Below are 8,061 nucleotides of genomic sequence, written 5' to 3'. Positions count from 1 at the left end.
TGTCCATTACCTCCCCGGTTTGTATCTGTTTACTTCTTTATCCTTCTCTTCCTCTATTATTTTCATTCAGATGGGAATTAGGCTTCTGGTTTTCGTCTTTTGCTTCAGGGATCCTTGCATCTCTGGTCACCTTGATGTTCAACTGCGTCAAAAGAGATGACATTGATTACTCTCCATACGAAGAAGGAGAATGGAGGTCAGTTCTCAATTTCTTATTCTTTTTTTTTTTCCTGTTTTGGGTTTTATTTGTTTCATTTCTTAGCAAAATGTTTTTGTGAAAACTACACGCAAGATCATGGTCCCAGCTATCTTCCTTTTGTCCATTTACTTCTGAAACCAGCGGAGCTGTTAAGCTCGATATAGGACTGCTTTCTGGGTGTCTAGCATCCGAGGCGGAAACATCACATTTGGCGATCACTGTGAGTCTTGTGGCCAAAGAGATGAGGTGGATAGAAGAGGCATCGGATTGAAACACGAAGAAAGGTAATACAAAGTAGAGCTGGCCGGGTTGAAGTTGAGTGTCGGGGGCTAATGCTGGTTACTTTAGCGGCAGAAAATAATAAGGGTATTTTAAAATTTTAAAAATAATTATCACTCACATGACACGTGAACGGAGCGTGACAGAAAATTAATGGTAAAGGTTTTAGGCAAGTATCACAAAATTTAGAAGTAAACAGTAAAAATACAGTTTGTCAATTTCATGAACAGAAAGATAATTTAAGAGATTTACATTTACCCTTATTTTTACGACCACAGATTTTATCTTCTACTTAAATCAAAATGGAAGGCATGCGAGATTGGGATATGTGTCTACTTCTTTTCTCGCTTCTTATAGCAAAATGGAAGACATACCATGGTGACATGTGTCCTCACTCTTCCACCATATTAAAAAGCACCTTTAGCGGCAGTTCAAGAGGTGGCTAAAAGACAACTGCCGCTATAACCGCGAAAAATGAATTAGGGGTCCCTTTTCTCCTCCCCCGCCAAAACCCTTTTCTTATATTCCTCCTCTTCCGTGCCCTCAACCTTTTCTTTCCTGCCCTCTTTAGGATAAATATTTTTGAGGGAATCGAGCATCTCTTTATGCAAATGAATAAACATCCGAGGGATCTGTTTAAGATATTCTCAGTTGTACACTGCTGGCCGGCTGAACTTCCCAAGGCAATAGAAGACATTGAAGAGATTGAGCTAAATTTCCAGCTTTATTTGAGTGGTTTCTCTGGGCTTAGAGAAGAGGCTCGTTTGGTCATCATTGGTCACCGGCTTAACGACTCTAGCAAGAGACGAAGATGAAGCAGCTCCTCCTCTGCTGGATGTTCCACTCTTATAAGGACATGTTGTCTGCCCATGGAGAATGAAGAGCGCATGGACTGAAAAAAGTTATAGTGTATTAGGTGGATGGAAGCAAAGAGAAAGCGATCAGAGAAGTAAAAAAAATTCAAGATACGTAAGGATCGACCATTTTTTTGAGGGAAATTATGTGAGGAAGATAAGCCCTCAGACAATGAATCTTTGGCAAAATTCTGCATAGAGAGTAATGCTTCCCCAAATTGATATTTGTTTATATGTTTCTCTACTTAAACAATATTTGGTTTAAGTTTATTGTTCTTGGAATTTCATTGTTTTTTGAAAGAAGAATAGATTAGGAAAAATTACAGAGAATTGGTTATGCTTGCTCTATTTTCTTATAGAGAATCCTAGCTATTTGGATGGTGCCTTGGGAGACGTGGATTGGAATTTTCAATTGTTAATTTGACATAGCATTTGTAGTGCAGCGGGCATGTTCCCCTCCAAATTGTTCCTTATGTTTGCGTAGAATGGAACTTTGGTAATAAAGAATATATTAATAAACAAAATAGCAAAATGAAAGGAAAACTAAATGCTCTTTCTTCTTTCCTTTTAACATTTGTTTTTAAAAACATGAAGTATTTTTAAATGTCAAGCTTCTCGACTCGTTTCATTTCAAGGGTTTCCTTGTTAACTTTTTGAGTCCATAATGTCATTCTACTAGTTGATTTTCTTAATTATTATAATGAAGGTGACAATGCAAGGATTTACAAAAAAGATTGTCGATATGATGAAGGCAGAATTTTTTTTTCGAATCTCAGGATGGTCCAATAATTCTGTCACATGTAATGCAATACACGTTCATAGTAGTTCATTCTCATTTTCCCTAATGTTTCAGGATTTGGTTTATTTCTATTTAGAGTCAACATTCATAGTAGTTCATTCTCATTTTCCCTAATGTTTTAGGGTTTGGTTTGTTTCTATTTAGAGTCAACGTTCATAGTAGTTCATTCTCATTTTTTCTAATGTATCAGGATTTGGTTTGTTTCTATTTAGAGTCAAGTTCACTACCAATTGAAAAGGCCAATCACACAATAAAATGAGCAACTTAGTGGAGAAACTTATGGGTTCCTCTCCTTGAATTTCCCTTACAGATTGAGAATGAATATGGACCTGTTGAGTGGGAAATTGATTCTCCTAGACGAGCTTATACTGAATGGGTGGCAGAAATGGCTTTTGATCTTGGAACCAGAGTTCCATGCGTCATGTGCAAGCAAAATGATGTCCCTAATCAAATAGTAAGTGCCTATGTAGTCTGTACTTTCTTCTTTTTCTTTTTCCCTTAAAATATCCCTTTTTATCTTTCACTTTTGTCAATTTCCTATAATCACTTTTGGCTCTTTTCATGTAACATGTTTTTCCTTAGTGGAGTTCACAATTTGACATGAGAAATTTTTTTCTCATTTGTACATGGCTCAGTTCCTGCTTTCTGAGCATGTCTATTTGTTGCGTGTTGTTTGTATTTAATTTCCTATAGATTATAGATTTTACTTATTCTTGCTACATGTAGCCACTTTTGAGAGTTGGAGGCAATAGAAAGGTCATTCCTCTAGCCTCCCAGATTATCTCTTTCTTGCAAGGAAGAGCTTTTTAGCACTATATAGTAGAGTAGATAAATGGTTGCTAATCATTGTATTTCATTCAATCATCATTTGTCGATTGCCTAAGGAATTTCTCCTTCCATCATGGAAACACCTTTTCTTGGGTAAATTTCTCTCTCTTCTTTCCTCTACATCTTTAAATTTGGGTTTGTGAAATGAGCTATTGTATGCTGTGAATGTAGGGAAAACACCTCCGTGGGTTCACTTTACGGCCGAATAGACGGAGTCGCCACCCATCAGAAATCAATAATGGGGAGTGATGGGTCTCCCGGAATTAAAATCGGTAAAACATTTCGGAATTGATAGTGACTCCATATTGCCCAATCGAGACAAGGCTATTCCGAGTAAGTTGAGAGAGAGAGGGAAGGGGTTAGGCACCCCTCTCCTGTCAATGTGAATGCCGAAATTCCTTCTTATGGATAGGAGACTCGGATCCTCTAGTAATTCGAAAGAGTGCTCCCTTTTGCATTCCTAGACCAATCTCCTTTTGGATGCAGGGGCTGAGCAAAAGGATGAAAAATGGCTTCCTCACCCCTTTTCTATTAGAGCCCCCACCTTCGGAATCAGTTGAATAGTCTGAGAACAGATGGAGTGTGAAACTCTCGAATTCCAGAGGATCCACAAGCCTCGAATTGAAAAAAACGAATGCAGGAAGCAAGAATGACAATGCAAATAAAAACTAAGAGATAAACTATCAAATAAACAAAGAATGCATGATTAAAACTACAGGCAGGAAACTATATTCAGATATGAGGTAGTCGAGCTATACCTCTTGTGGCGTGAAATGAGAAACGGTGATGCAAGAGAATGGGAAAACTCGACCTCTCAACGAGTCTTCTTCAGCAATTAAACCTCTACTTGGGTTGTGATGGAAGCAATTCCTCTTTTTGGATTCGTCGAAAGCTGAGACAAAATCTTCGGTTGTTTTCTACTCTCTCAGGGCTTTCTCTCACAATCTTCTCTCCTCTCTCAAGACCTACTTCCAACCCTCTCTCTCTTCTTCTTTCAGAACTCTCTCTCAACTCTCCATTCGATAGCTCGCAGACTTCCCCTAAGGGAAAATACCAAGAGCGCGTAAACCCCACTTTCCCCAACCTCTTTTCTTTTCTTTGCCCCCTGATTGGGAATAATGCATCCCCTTTTATAATTGAATGCAAAGGGGTTTCTAAACAAAAACCAAGAGGAAGGGGGTTTCAGGTGGGTAAGCTAGGGTTTGGGGAGGTATATCACTAGGTTGGTGTCTTCAAGGGGTAAATTGGAGAAGGGTAACTTGGTATTTTGGACACTTGGGGTAATTTGGGAATTAGGTCAGAGGGGGAATTTGGTGGTGGTATTTTGGTAATTTCGGTTTATGGGTACTTTGGGAATTTGGGGGAAGGGATATTTTGGTAATTTTAGAGGGAGATTTAGGTAACTTTGGTTAAGGGCATTTTGGTAATTTTGGAAGGAGGGACATTTTTTGGAATTAGGTCGGGGGTAATTCAGGTAACTTTGGCTAAGGGCATTTTGGTAATTTTGGAAGGGGTAATTTGGGAATTTGGTTTGAAGGGTATTTGGGGTGTGCGAGATCTGATGGTTGTGTCGACTGGAGCCATTGGATAGGTATCAGACAAGTTTAACGGTGGTTTTTAGGGCTATAGGGATAAAAGTTGGGATTTTTTGGTTTTTGGGTGTTCCAAAGGGATCGAAAGGGTTTAATCAAGTGTTTAGGGTAAATTAGAGGTTCAGGCGACAGACTGAGCAAAAATTGGGTGCTTACATATGCTAAGTGAAAGGTCCATTGGCCTTTAAGTGTTGGCATTGACCCTAAAATAAAGGTATAGACCCCAGTGGAGATGGTCATGGCCACCTATTTAAAATGGACTTGGGATTTTTGTGGACATGAGTGTATCAACACTAGTAATTCTCTCATAGAACATCCTCAATCTTGAAGGTTCTAGAAACAATGGATAAAGAGATATAGAAAATTCAAAAAATCTTTCCCATGGGTTGATTCAGTCAAAGTTAAACAACCCCATGGTGTGCAAATGTAAGGGGGAAGGTGGTTTGTGTACTAGGACTTGTGTTTATTCTCATTTTCTTTTATAGGTAAGATTCTAGCCTTTTAGGAGGGATAAGAAGAGACATATGGTTCTTGATGCAAGCATCATTAAACATTCAATTGAGCTTTTATGCATATGTTTGGTTTGGCTGCATATGAATCAATATAGTAATTTATGCATGATTCTATCTTCTTTTAGACTTTCATTGAGGTTACGCAAGAAAAAGTCTCACCTTATGGCAGAATTTAATGAGATAATGGGGTTGGGGTTTTAGGAAAAATCAGTAGGAAATGTTTTACCTATCTGGTATATTCACATATATATACATGGAAGTGAACAGTTTTAGATTAATTCCCATGCATGGGTGCATGAATGCCTCAAGTTAAGTTATATATGTTTAATTTTGATTCGTTTAATATGAGTTCAGGTATAACATGGTGGAACATGGTTTTTATGTGAGAAGGTCTTCTCTTTTTCGTGCAATCGAAATCTAGAGGTTGAGGAAGGGGGTGAGATCTTCTTTGGTGGTGTTGATTCCAAACACTTTAAAGGGAAAGCATATTGATGGAAGGTGATTTGGCCCGACCTCGTAGCACGGGTACACGTGGGCATGACCTTGCTCAAGCGATGACTCAGTGTGACAGCACGGCAAGCGCAATCGCAACTCGATGGGAAGGGCTCACCGAGTTTAGTCTGGCAACTCGGTGGGTTAGGCTACTCACCGAGAGCCGCCTGGCTTGCACCTCCTTCCCAAGGATGAGGCACTCCAAGCTACCTCCAAGCTCGGGGCCCCCTGACCTTTTCTAATGTTCGAGCTCCTCCCAGTGGATTTTAGGCCACTCCCAAATAGGAACAACCTAATCCGCCTCTAGATACCCCGAGGTAGAGACACCTTGGGCCAGACAGCTCAGTGTAGCTTGCCACAAGCAGCTCGCCACTTGCAGGGTAGCTCAGTACAGGGTAGCTCGCAGAAGAGCAGTTTGACACATCACAGGAAGGCCTCTTGCCTGACCACCGTACCTGACAAACCTGGAGACTGCAACCACGTCTCTCGTCAGACAGTGTTGTGCCTGCCAATTTATAAGGTGTCTTACACCTGACAGGTACGTACCCTGCAACGACGGCCCCACACGTGCCACCTCAGCCCTGTCTGTAACGACTGTGGCAGGACAACAATGACGGTTATACCTGCCCTGTCAGAGGCAAGTGGGCCTGATTCGACAGAGTTTTGTTATAAGTAGCCCAATCCAAAAGGACAGAGGTAACTTTCTGATACTCGCACTATCTACACTCTTAGTTTTCTTCCTTCCTTTGCATCTTTCACAGAACTCTAACTTAAGTGTCGGAGTGTTCCTGCCGAGCAAGCCCCTGGGGATCCCTCATCTTCTCTATCTCAAGTACCTTTCAGGAGCCACGCAAGTGCTAGATAGGAGTGACCGGATTGCGCACCATCATTTGGCGTCGTCTGTGGAAATGCTTCTAAAAGCCTTCCTCTAAGCTTTCACAGTCCCTTCTTTTCTGAAAGCTCGGCATTCATGGCTTCTTCAAGCAATGTCGGGCGTAGCATGGAGATAGACATCGTTAGGGAGCAACTCCAGGTCCCCGTGGTCTGCATTGGGTAGTTCACCATTCCCCTTTGGGTGGACAGAGACCCTAACCTGAACATGCCATGAGCAATGGTGCCTGTGAGTGTTCCTCTTCCCCCCTCTATTGAGACAACCTTTGCTGAGCCAACTGTTGTCCCTCCGACGACAAGCCAGAGCCAACTCAACAACCTGGTGTAGTCCATGCGAGCCATGCAAGCCTAGATGCAGCAGTTTCAGCAGTTCCAACTCTACTAGCAGCAGGTGTTGCACTAAGCCTCAACTCCCTCCTCGGCACCTAGCCTCACGACAAGCTAGGTCTCACCGCCAGGATGAAAGCCCTTCTCGCCAAGGAGAGGCATCTCAGAACCCCCCTAAGAGCCAAGCCTCTTCCCGCAGCAGAAAGGAAAGACCAGCCACTCCGGTCTCATCGCGGGCAGTCAGGTCGGGAGGATCCCAACTCGCTAGGTCTACATCACCCCAACAATCAAAGTTCGAAGCCCCACTTCTAGAGAACCGGTTCGAGATCCTGGCTGCAGATTCTAAGCATAACCCCTCTGTCCGCAGCCATCACCAGCAGCCTGAGTTGCTTCCTGCGCAAACTATTCCTGACAGTACGGAGGTGAGCAGCACCAATGCGGAGCCTGCCAAGAAACAAAGACGCCGCCGCCGAACTCGCCGAACTACCACCCCCAACCTACCCAAGCTTAGAGGCAGGGAAGAGGTAAGCTCGAGTGAAGTTAAAGCTCCCCTCCTTTCTGTTCCATCCCCCTATCTCCCGAGCTCCTGGCTGTTCCAATGCCCAAGGACTTCAAGATCCCCCCTCTCGATAAATATGACGGGTCGTTCAACCCGAATAATCATGTAGACGCTTTCCAGTCACAGATGCACCTGGCGAGGGCCAGTGAGTCTTGCATGTGTGTGGCTTTCTCCACCACTTTCAGAGGAGTGGCCCACACATGGTATCGAAACCTTACACCCAGATCGATAAGAAGTTGGGCACAGTTCGCACAAGCCTTCACGTCCCACTTCGTCACCAACAAGCGGTGCCTGCGAACTGAGGAAAGTCTTCTCAACATAGTCCAAAGAGAGGGAGAGTCCACCCGGGGCTATATCAAGCGGCTCAATGATGCATGCATGCAGATACCGCACCTGGACCCCGTAGTGTGCCTTGCAGCAGCCAAGAAGGGCGTGACGCACAAGGAATTCAAGTGGCACATTGTTGTCAACCAGCCTTCAACCATAACTGAATTCCTCAAGCTTGTAGGTACGTTCATAGCCACAAAAGAAGAGATCAATCAGAAGGGCGAGAGCGTGCCCGAGAAGAGAAAGAGAGAATGAGAACTTTCCAGCCAAGGAGACAGCCAAAAGAAGAAGGACGTAGCTCGCGGGACAAAGTCGGGTCAGCTGTTTCGACCCCTTGTAGTGGACCGAACTGACTATACCCCACTGAACGCTAAGCGGGCTGAAATCTTGATGGCAATCAAG

At 43.0% G+C, this 8,061-nt stretch overlaps 1 long non-coding RNA gene across 1 annotated transcript; it reads right to left on the bottom strand.

Annotated features, from left to right (window-relative positions):
- Positions 1-641: 641 nt before the first annotated feature.
- Positions 642-4,048, bottom strand: LOC148872385 (uncharacterized). Its single transcript, XR_016106646.1, has 2 exons — positions 3,718-4,048; positions 642-1,370 (listed from the first exon to the last, which is right to left on the bottom strand). It is a non-coding gene; the product is annotated as an uncharacterized LOC148872385 (long non-coding RNA).
- Positions 4,049-8,061: the final 4,013 nt, after the last annotated feature.

This window comes from Nelumbo lutea, chromosome 2, assembly GCF_056320005.1.
Source record: "Nelumbo lutea isolate HS-2025 chromosome 2, American lotus-T2T, whole genome shotgun sequence".
Taxonomy (NCBI): domain Eukaryota; kingdom Viridiplantae; phylum Streptophyta; class Magnoliopsida; order Proteales; family Nelumbonaceae; genus Nelumbo; species Nelumbo lutea.
This window is presented reverse-complemented; position numbering and strand designations above follow the sequence as displayed.